This window comes from Hordeum vulgare, chromosome 4H (assembly GCF_904849725.1).
Source record: "Hordeum vulgare subsp. vulgare chromosome 4H, MorexV3_pseudomolecules_assembly, whole genome shotgun sequence".
NCBI classification, from domain to species: Eukaryota; Viridiplantae; Streptophyta; class Magnoliopsida; order Poales; family Poaceae; genus Hordeum; species Hordeum vulgare.
Genome location: NC_058521.1, coordinates 212,262,325 through 212,272,891, shown reverse-complemented (window position 1 = coordinate 212,272,891; position 10,567 = coordinate 212,262,325). Strand labels below are relative to the sequence as shown.

Here is a 10,567-nt window from a genome sequence, read left to right as displayed (position 1 = left end):
GCGTTCATTGTTCATTTGGAGTTTCTTCTTCTTCTTCTTCTTCTTCTTCTTCATCGATCTAGGATGGGTTCCAGGCCGGCAGCCTGGGATAGCAAGGATGGACGTCGTTCTTCTTTTCTCGTTTGTTTTCGTCCGTAGACGGACCCTGCTCTTCTTCATGATGTTTATGTATTGCACTGATGTGACTCGGATGTAGCTTGTGGCGAGTGTAAGACAATTCTATATATATACTCTTCTTTTCAGTACATGTACTTGTAACGATATCCATTCTTGCGAAACGACGAGATGCGCTTATATCCCTGACGAGGCTTTCGTGCCAAATTGAGGATAAGGTCGCATCTTGGGCGTGACAAGAACATGGCCCTTACGGCTCCGTTCGCAGAGGATGAGGTTTGGTTAGCCATCAAGGGCATGAACCCGACCTCAGCATCGGCCCCTGATGGCCTGCCGATGAAGTTCTTTCAGACTTTCTGGAACACCATCAAATCGGAGATCATGGCCATATTTGACGAGTTCTTTGTTTGCTCTATTGACCTCGCTCGCTTCATCTTCGGGATTATCACGCTTATTCCCGAAGTTTCGGGTGCAGCGGAGATCAGCCAATTCCGTCCGATCACGGTGATCAACGTCCTCTCTCGAATCCTGGCAAAGAGGTATGCCAATAGGGTGACCCTTCTTGCTGATCGGGTCATGCACCCTGAACAATAGGCCTTTATCCGTGACCGATACATCGTAGATGGTGTGCTCGTCCTTCACGAGACTATCCATGAGGTCCGCTCTAGAAACCTAAAGGCAGTCTTCCTGAAGCTTGACTTTCACAAGGCGTATGACACTGTTAGCTGGGATTTCCTTTGGAAAGTTCTTCTTCGCAAGGGATTTGACGACCGATGGGTGACTGGGTGATGCAGATTGTCTCCTCTGGTCGTACCGCAGTAAACATCAATGGGGAGTTCGGACCCTACTTCCCACCATGTGTGGTGTTCGCGAGGGTGATCCATTCTCCATGTTCTTGTTTAACATGGTGGTCGATGCGCTAGCCACCATCCTTGACAAGGCCAAGGTGGTCGGCCACATCCTCGGCATCGTCCCGCACTTGGTGGGAGACCTTGGCGTCTCTCTCCTGCAGTACGCGGATGGCACGATCATCATGGTTGAAGGCACGGATGATGACATCTCGAATCTGAAATTTCTCCTCCTTTGCTTCCAGCAGATGTCGGGCCTCAAAATAAGCTTTAATAAGAGTGCGATCATGGTAATGGCCTACCCTCCTACCGCCGCTCAGAGCATCGCCGACCGCTTTAATTGTAAGCTGGGTTCCTTCCCCACGTCATACTTGGGGATCCCCATTACCGACTCCCGCCTCTCGGTGGCGGATCTGCAACCTACGGTTGGCAAGCTCCAGCCCCGTATTGAACCATGGCAGGGTCGGTGGCTTTCGAAGGCTGCCAGGACAATTCTCATCAACTCCTCCTTGTCGAGCTTGCTGCTCTTCCTGATGACCTTCCACAACCTGCCAAAGACCCTCCACCATGAGATCGCCACGATCCAGGCGCGTTTCTTCTGGGTCAGCGAGGGGGATAAGTAGAAGTACCATATGATACGGTAGTCCCAGATTTGCAAACTGCGCGAGCATGGTGGCCTTGGGATCATGTCCTCCAAGCGTATGAATATCGACCCCCTCACCCGTTGGCTCTAGCGGATTGCAAAGGGCGAGGGGGCCTTTGGCTTTGCATAATTCAGAATAAGTACCTGCGGGGCCAGCCCCTCGCCTTCTGCTAGCGGTCTGGGGGATCTCAGTTCTGGCAGTCCCTCATCTAGCTGCTCCTGGTACTGCGCATTGGGACCTCTATCGAGGTTGGCTCTGGCGCATCCACCCTGTTCTGGTTTGGCAGCTAGGCCGGCGAGTCCCCCTTTGCTGCTCGTTTCCCGGCCTATTCTCTATTGCGGTCATGCCCCAGATCTTGGTGGAGGAGGCCCTTACCGACCCCGGGCGCCTCGCTTTCTGCCGTCCTTTCGGGCCGATGGACACGAACGCCTGGCAGGAACTACTGGAGTCCATCGCCCTTCATGAACCGGACATTGATTGGCCCGACGACCGTATCTCTTGGCGATCAGAGCCATCGGTATGCTTCTCTATGAAATCCCTCTACCGGGCCATTGCGCCATCCCAGGGCATCGAGCCTCTTGCGGCGCTCTGGGAGACTAGGCTTCCCTTGAAGATCCGGATATTCCTATGGCAGTGGCTTCGTGGTCGTCTTCCCTTGGGTGTTGAGTCCTTAAGCGGAACGGACCGGGGGATGGCATATGTCCGCTTTGTCCGACGGAAGAGGATTCTAACCACATCTTCTTCTCTTGCGTGTCCGCGCATTTCCTTTGGAGTTGTTTCCGCGAGGTAGTCGGTGGCACGTGGTGCCACACAAACTTCCCTGACCTCCTCATCGAACTCCAGGTGACGCCCCCTTCTGTCCGCCACACTAGGTGGTTGACGGTGGGGGTTCTGGCCTGGACGTTGTGGACTATGCGGAATAAGCTTGTTATTCAACGTATTCCTCTTCTTCATGCTACTGACGCGGTGTTCAAACTGTGTGGATATCTGCAGCTCTGGTGGCTGCTTAGCCGCTCGCGGGACCGAGATGCCATCAACTCCATCATCTCTCGTCTTCGTGCGATGGCTCTTCACTTGGCGCCGCCGCTTCCTCTGCCACCTCCGGAGCTGGATTAGTGTTCCATTTTCTATTTGCCACGCCGCCTTGTTGTTTTATTTGTTTGGACTTGATGTGTTGTGCCCACGGCGTAACCTTGGTACCGTGTATTGTTGTGCTACCTTCAGTGCGACGTGTGTGTGTTGGTGTGACTGTTATCGGATGTTGTGGCTCGGTGATTTGCTTTATTTATAAAGCGGGGCGAAAGCCTTTTTCGATGTGTAGCGCAAGCTTAAATTCTTCCATCTTTTAGTAGTTAATTAAGGTTGCGTTACTATTTTCATTTGGGTTTGTTTGTTTCAGAAATCAAAAGTTCTATCATAAAATTTGTTTGTTTCAGAAATCAAAAGTTGTATCATAAAATTTGTTTGTTTCAGAAATCAAAAGTTCTATCATGAAATTTCAGTTGACGAGGTAAATCCTGCTAGCCACCCCACCTTCATGACTGCTCGAGAGCTGTTCAAGGTGGTCATCACTGTCAAATCATCCAGCAAGCTCACTACTGTCCTCGTCTGCCCAAGATGCACAGTTTTAGCAGCAACGTCTATTCCGAATTTGGGATAATTGCCCGTGTGTAAAATGGGATTTATATATCAAAAGTCTTTTTCACATTTGGAAGCAAGATTTTCTTCTGATACTTTTCACAATGCAATATTTTGACGGATCTATTCCCTTCTGCACTCCTGTTTGAAGTGATCAGAGAATCTGTGCATACAGTTCAGGTCATTGGTAAATACTCCCTCTGTTTCTAAATATAAGTAGTTTTAGAGATTTCACAAAAAGACTACATACGGATGTATATAGATATATTTGATAACGTAGATTCATTTATTTTGCTTCATATGTAGTTCAGTAGTACAATCTCTAAAAAGACCTATATTTAGGAACGGAGGGAGTAGATCATTCGAGTTGAAAGAATGGAGCGTGTGTATTAAAAAATTTCAACCAAACCAGCATGCATCCACGTAGGAAATAGATGGCTTGTGAGGTAAGACTATGGTGTATAAAATTTGTCTTGCGCTCAAAACGCCACAACAAGAGAAGGGAGGTGAGGTAAGATTTGGTTGGCTGTGAAGTAAGTTTATGGACAACATGGCAAGAGAATCTGTCCACGCGCCTAATAGGCATAGTAGGAAAAATGAGATTGCCATGTAAAATTACGGATGCTTTTTTTAGATAAAGCTGCATGGTCCATCAGGTTTAGGTAGAAAAAAATAAAGATCAGTTCGGCATCATCATCGCTGTTTTGTGTCATTAGTCATCGCTGCTTTGTGTTATTCGTGTTTTTTTTCTTTTTTCTTTTGCTAGAGTATCATTCGTGTTATTACTCTTCAGACGCATGCCCACATTCTTCCAAAGTGGATTACAACCGCTAATAACTAATTTAACGAACTAAAGTTGAGCACCGGGAAGGACTAGGCTTGCCAAAACATCTCCGATTGAGGAAAAGATGCTCTTGTTCATAAGGACTGCTTGGATTGAATCCCTGGGATGTCCAGCCAAACTATTGGCGTCGACTGAAACGTCGCATCTTGTTTGAACGGGCTCTAAAATTTTGGCATGCCAGGTCGTCGTTGCACCAATTCGCTGGTGAGACGAGGGCACACAAATCGCTGTCGATATTTTAGCGCGCCAACAATTTGGCGGGGTTCAAATGAGCAAGAACCAAACTGCTCACATCGTTGATGAATTAGTTTTCTTACATGAAGGCACAAACTTACACACAAGGATATACATATATATAGGATGGATCTATTGTCACATCATCCTTAAGACCTTATTCTAACACCGACCCACCTTATTCTTACACCACTTTGGAACTGCCTCGCGTCACGAACCGAACCTGCTAGTTGAACCGCAGCAAACCTGGCCCGGAAGCATGATGGCCCGACACGCCACGGGCTAATCGGGTCGTGCCAGGCACACAGCCCGCCTCGGGTCGTGCTCGGGCCTGAAGGCCGGACACGCGGGCCAGCATGACACGACCCGTTTACAGTTTTAATATTTTTTTTACTTATATATATAATAAAAAATAGCTCAACATTTTAAAATCGACCAAAAAACAGTCCAACAAGCTAGAATCGATCCAAAAATCAGCCTAAAAAATTAAAAACCTAGCAAACGAGCGGACCTGGCATACTAACGGACCGGCCCGTATAGCTTTCGAGCCTGGGCCGTGACGCTGCGCACGTGGCCGATACAGCACAACCCAGCTAATATTCATGACTGAATGAGCCATGCCAGTCCCATTATGGTGGGTTGTGCCGGGCCATGCCGTGCAGGCCTGTTTGGCCAGGACTGTACCGCACGGCGCGAACAAACTAAATAAAAAATTTGCACCACGACATCCCAACTCGTCCACCAGCGCCCATCCATCCACGCACCTTTTCAGGACCAGCTTTTTATGACTTTTTTAAGCTTCTACAATGAACTGTCCCCTACCCAGTTTATTGTATAAGCTTAACTAAAAATATTTTTTAAAGCTTACAAATTATGTCATAATTAATAGGCTTCTAAAAAATGTGATTTGGCTTCTATAATAAGATGGGTAACGGGTAGGTTATTCCAGATTATTTTAGAAGCCAGGAAAAAAAAACGGCCCTTACTCCAAGCCGCCGCCGCCCAACCACCCCACCTTACGCCGCGCCACCCATCGCCTGTGGCCCACGCCGTTCTCCCGTCCACCTTCTCCCTGTGCCTCCCCTTCTCGCAGCACCGCCGGCTGCCAGGATTTCCAGCCCACCGCAGCCCCAACTTGCCCCGCTGGCCCGCGCGCCACCATGGCGAGATGCCCCCAGATCTGTACCGGCAGAGTCCCTCTTGCCTTCTTCTGCGCCGCCGACCGGCGTGACCACTCGATCTCCAAGCTCCCACCTCCACCTACCTACTTCCCCGACCCACCCTCATGGTAGAACCTCCTTCATCCACGTCGTCGGGAACGAACTCCGCCACCTCCAGGCGCCCCACGTGGCTGCCGGCGTGGATCTGCCCCGCCGCCCCTTGGCGCCACACGCGGATGGCGGCCCACCTTGCGCTTCTGCCGGCGCGGGTCTACCCCCACCTCGTTTAGACCCCCACCACACGCGGATGACTTCCGTCTTGTCGTATCCCGCAACAACCAGAGACTCTCACATGCTCCTATCTTCCTCCTGCGCCATCCGTGGTACTCGGACACCGCACCATCCCGTGCAGCTCGGTTGGCGCTCCTGTGCAGCTCCGTTGCCGCTCGTATGCAGTTTTTTCTTTCATGTAGTTTTATTTTGGTTATCTTTTGCTATTACTCCCTCCCTCTGTTTCTAAATATATCTCTTTTAGAAGATTCCATTAAAAGACCACATACGAAGTAAAATAAATAAATTTATATTTTAAAATATGTTTACATACATCTGTATGTAGTCTTTTAATAGAACTTTTAAAAGACTTATATTTAGAAACGGAGGGAGTAGTTTGCAGAATGAAAAGAACTTCCACGGTGAGCAGTACATCACCCCATGTGTGTACTTCTGTTTTTAATTTCTGAGTGAACTACTCTCTGCATTGGAGGTTCCCATGACCATATTGCTTTTTTTTTGTGTGTGTGATGGTTTTCCTGTACAAGGAAGAGACCTACTGAATAATACTATTTGCGAAACATAGTGCAAGGCATGCAAGTTCAGTTTCCATAACGCGGTTGATGGCATGTAGTTCTACAGCTCGTATGTAGTCACCTCATGTGTGCTGTTTGAGGGCACGTGGAATTTGTTTTCGAGGGATAAATTTGTGTTGTTTTTCAGGCAAATGCATGTGATTTTGATTTAAAAGCAGTCCACCCAGCACTGTGTTGCGGTTAATTTTTCTTCACCATGTGGTCCGCCTTTTCTTCCATGTAGACATCCCTCTCCGAGCAGCTCATTATCTTTGCGCATGCAATAACAAATAAAAAATGTGAAATTATGCAGTCCACCCGCTGTGTGTGTGGTCCACTCGCCCGGTCTACGCGTGTAAAAAATTGAAGTCTGAAAAAACATAATAAAAAGTCATGCAGATCTTTTCATGTACTATCGTGGTTCACTTTTGGTACCGTCACGGTTCAGTTACTCCTCATACAAAAGTACAAAAATGTTTAAGAAAATGACAAAAAATAATGCGCTTCATTTTCGATCACTTATGGCGGGCATGAAATTCGATCCTCTACCTCGGTCTGATGGAGTGCGTTCTTGTATCCGATGCAGTTCATGCGTCGATTTTTTGTGTTGCGAAAAACAGAATGTCCGCATTTCAGTAAATTCAAAACTGTTCCTAAATCGTAAAAAATTAGAGAGAATGTTCTACATGAAAAACTTATGCCTCGTCGATATCTTTCCAACGCCATATCATTTGCAACGTTTCGACGAGCGGTTTAGAAAAATTCATTAAAATACGCTCGCTACCATCGTAGTCAGCCACATCGTTTCCAAAATTCATTTAAAACCGTGAGAAATTTGAATAAATGAACAACATATAAAAGTTACTCTTATTCCACAGCTTTTCAACGCGGTATCACATGCCTCGTTCCGGCGAGCAGTTAAAAAACTGCAGCGAAAACCGTACCGAAAAAGTCGAAAAATTTCAAAAACAGGATTCCGCGTTTTGGTATATTTAAAACTGCTCTTAAACCGTAAGGAATTAAAGAGTATAATCTACATTCAAAAGTTGCAGCTTCATGATACCTTTCGAACACCATATCGTTTGCTTCCTTCCAACGAGCCGTTTAAAAAAAACGCGAAAAAACGCTCGTTGTCAGCCATCAGACGCCTATCGTTTTCAAAATTTCTCTTAAACTATGAGGAATCTCAAAAAGTTTTTAACATGACCAAGCTGCGCATTTTCCATAGATATCCAAAGGTATATTATATGACTCATTCCGATAAATGATCTAGAAACTGGAGGAACAATAGTGAAGAAAAAAACGCATGCAGATTTTTGTGCTCACATTGCAGTGCTCGTTTGATAGGGATGCAGTGCACTCGTGTTAGCCATGCAGCTCATAAGTGATGTGAGAATAGTTATTGTTCACCCAATGTCAGAATATACGGTCCATATATATATATATGTATGTATGTATATATAGAAACTCTATTCATCACCCAGGGTGCAGAATAAATTATTCCTCATCCGAGATAATTTTACGACCATTTCATAAATAAATTCAATTTGAAATGCAAATAGATACATTTATATTGATTAACTACGAAAAATTTGACATAAGAAAACAAAAGTATAGATCATAAGACCAGAAAAATCGCATTTTATATATAATTTACACTATGTTTTTATGTTTGTAATTTTACGGGACATAAAATATTTTTTACGGTGACTATGTATTTTTTACGGTATCTTTCTACGTATGAGATAAGATTAAAATTTAAGAAACGTAAAATTATGGTGTATTAATGTGAAAATAGAGGGGGGGTGAAGAATAACTATTCCTCACCCAGGGTAACGAATAGCGCGATATATACATACACACACACACACATTGATTATTTCATTAGGTATCCAAGACAAAACATTTTTATTATTTAGGACTAATAAATTATCCATCGACTCCAAATCGAGAGACATACCCATGGCATATAATACCTAGTAATAAATTATGTAGATACGCCGTTATATATTTTTAATGATTTATTTTAGGTTGTAGCTAGTAAAAAATTATATACGTATGCGGATATATATGTGTATCTATTAATGAAATTGTGTACATTTGGATATGATATATCTACTAACAAAACAATGTACATGTGCTGGTATATATACCCAATGATTTGTTTTAATTTGTAGCTAGTGAAAAAATTATGTACATACGCGGATATGCATGTACCTACTAATGAAATTATATATACACGGGTATGCATATGCCTACTTATAAGGTTACGTACATACATCGATCTATACATACCTAGTAATTTATTCTACGAATCAATAAATGCTATATAAGGATACGATAAATGTTAATATTTATTCCCTATAATATATAAAATGATCTTCCTTTTATCACCTAACATGCAAGCATGCGATGGTCAAATAATTAATGCCTGCCAAATTACCTATTAATTGAGACATTTACATTGGTTTCCATAGCAGCCCTCAAATATGATCTAACGATGGATAGGCAAGGTGCCCAGTCACCTAGGTGCCCCAAACGGTCGTCCTATATATATATACCCCTCTCGATTCCATTTGATCTTGCTTTGAGATCCGTGTAGCATCTTTTAGGCTGCCATTTGTTTAGTCTTTCATTTGTCTAACTGCACTCAAATGACTCCCTAGCACTAAACAGTAACAATGTGAAATGTTAATACTATGATTAAGCAAACCAATTTTTTTGGAATCTTTTTGGAGTTCTTGGAGAATTTATTTTAGGATTACTAGTAAACGTGCACGTGCAACGCACGTATTATTGTGTGAAAAAATCATCATCCATTCTAGAAATAATGAACAAACTATAATGGTGTCCTAATATAAGAGAAGCCATACATATATCTAACAATGTTGTGATACAAAAATGTTACTTGGACTAAAACTTTGGTGAACATATTTATCATCAATCATGAGTAAATCAACAAAGTTCGAGGGAAATTTCAAAAAAGTATATCCCGATTTTCTTGATGAGATGTTTTTCGAATCCTTGCCAACAATGATTGACAACTGGTATAGACCTATTATCTTATTGTGATGAACAAGTCATGTGAATATAAATTTTACATTGATATTATGAATTTTTTGAAAAATAGTAAAAGGAAATACCGTGAAGAAATCGATGCACAACAATATCTATTTTAAAGGACACCAATGGTTCCCACATATAAATGATATACACAGTTTAGAAACATAAGAAAATTAACATGAGTAGAAGGAGTAACCATCAACACATGCATGGGTGAGAGGGGGTACAAATGGTCCCTTCATTTGTAAAGAAAAATGGTAATGCCCGAATCAGTTCCGGAAACATAGTCATGGGGTAAAAGTATTGAACCTACTCGCACAACAAGTATGTTGAGCACTTCATTCATTATATTCATCATTTGCCAAGTTGCGGTAAATTGAAAGCCTTGCAAGAGCGGGTTTTGTCATGTAGTAGTTGCCAGTGACCTGGTTCTTGACAGCGTTATCCATCTAGCGGAACTCCTTGTGCATGCGAGCGAAGAACGCAGAAGGCTTGGTCTGTTGCGTCATCGTCTTCGTTGTCAAGAGGACCACTGTCATCTCCTTTTCAGCAACTAGCACCATGTGTTCTTGTTTGACAGGTCAAAAACCAGCACGAGTGGACATTATAGAGGTAGTTGGTCTCCTTGCTGAACTGAACCGGGGCAGTGCTGTTGCAAATTACTACATCAGGTCAGAGTGCAATGCATGTTAGATAGTTAGGGTTTATCATAACCTATGCAGGTAAGCTTAACAAGTTTCAGGCGGTATTTCTATTTCGAGTGAAGTGAAAAAATAAAGTAGAAAATGACAGGCTAATGCCATGTGTGCACAATGAACATATGAAAGACCAATTTAGTACATGAGGGCATTATTTCAGTTCATAGATAATCAGTGAACAACAGAGCATCATTTCAGTTTAGAAACAATACAAATTGGCAATGGTGTCATACTGCAAGTACGTAAGAGACATGTGAAACTATCTTACATAGTTGTGTATGTTTAACATGAGATTAGTTTGTGAAGCATTTTTCAAACGCCCAAGAAAAAAATGAAAATAGATCAAAGCACACGTACAAACGAGGTTGCAGCAGAATTAGCCATAGATGAACTTGACCTTGGATGCACTATAGACCATTTGAAGGACCTAAATATGTACAAAATCCATAATACCTTATTATTGATAATTATGCAACCTC

General features: G+C 43.5%; 1 pseudogene; it reads left to right on the top strand.

Annotated features, from left to right (window-relative positions):
- Window positions 1-357: 357 nt before the first annotated feature.
- On the top strand, window positions 358-2,722 carry LOC123450404 (annotated as a pseudogene).
- Window positions 2,723-10,567: the final 7,845 nt, after the last annotated feature.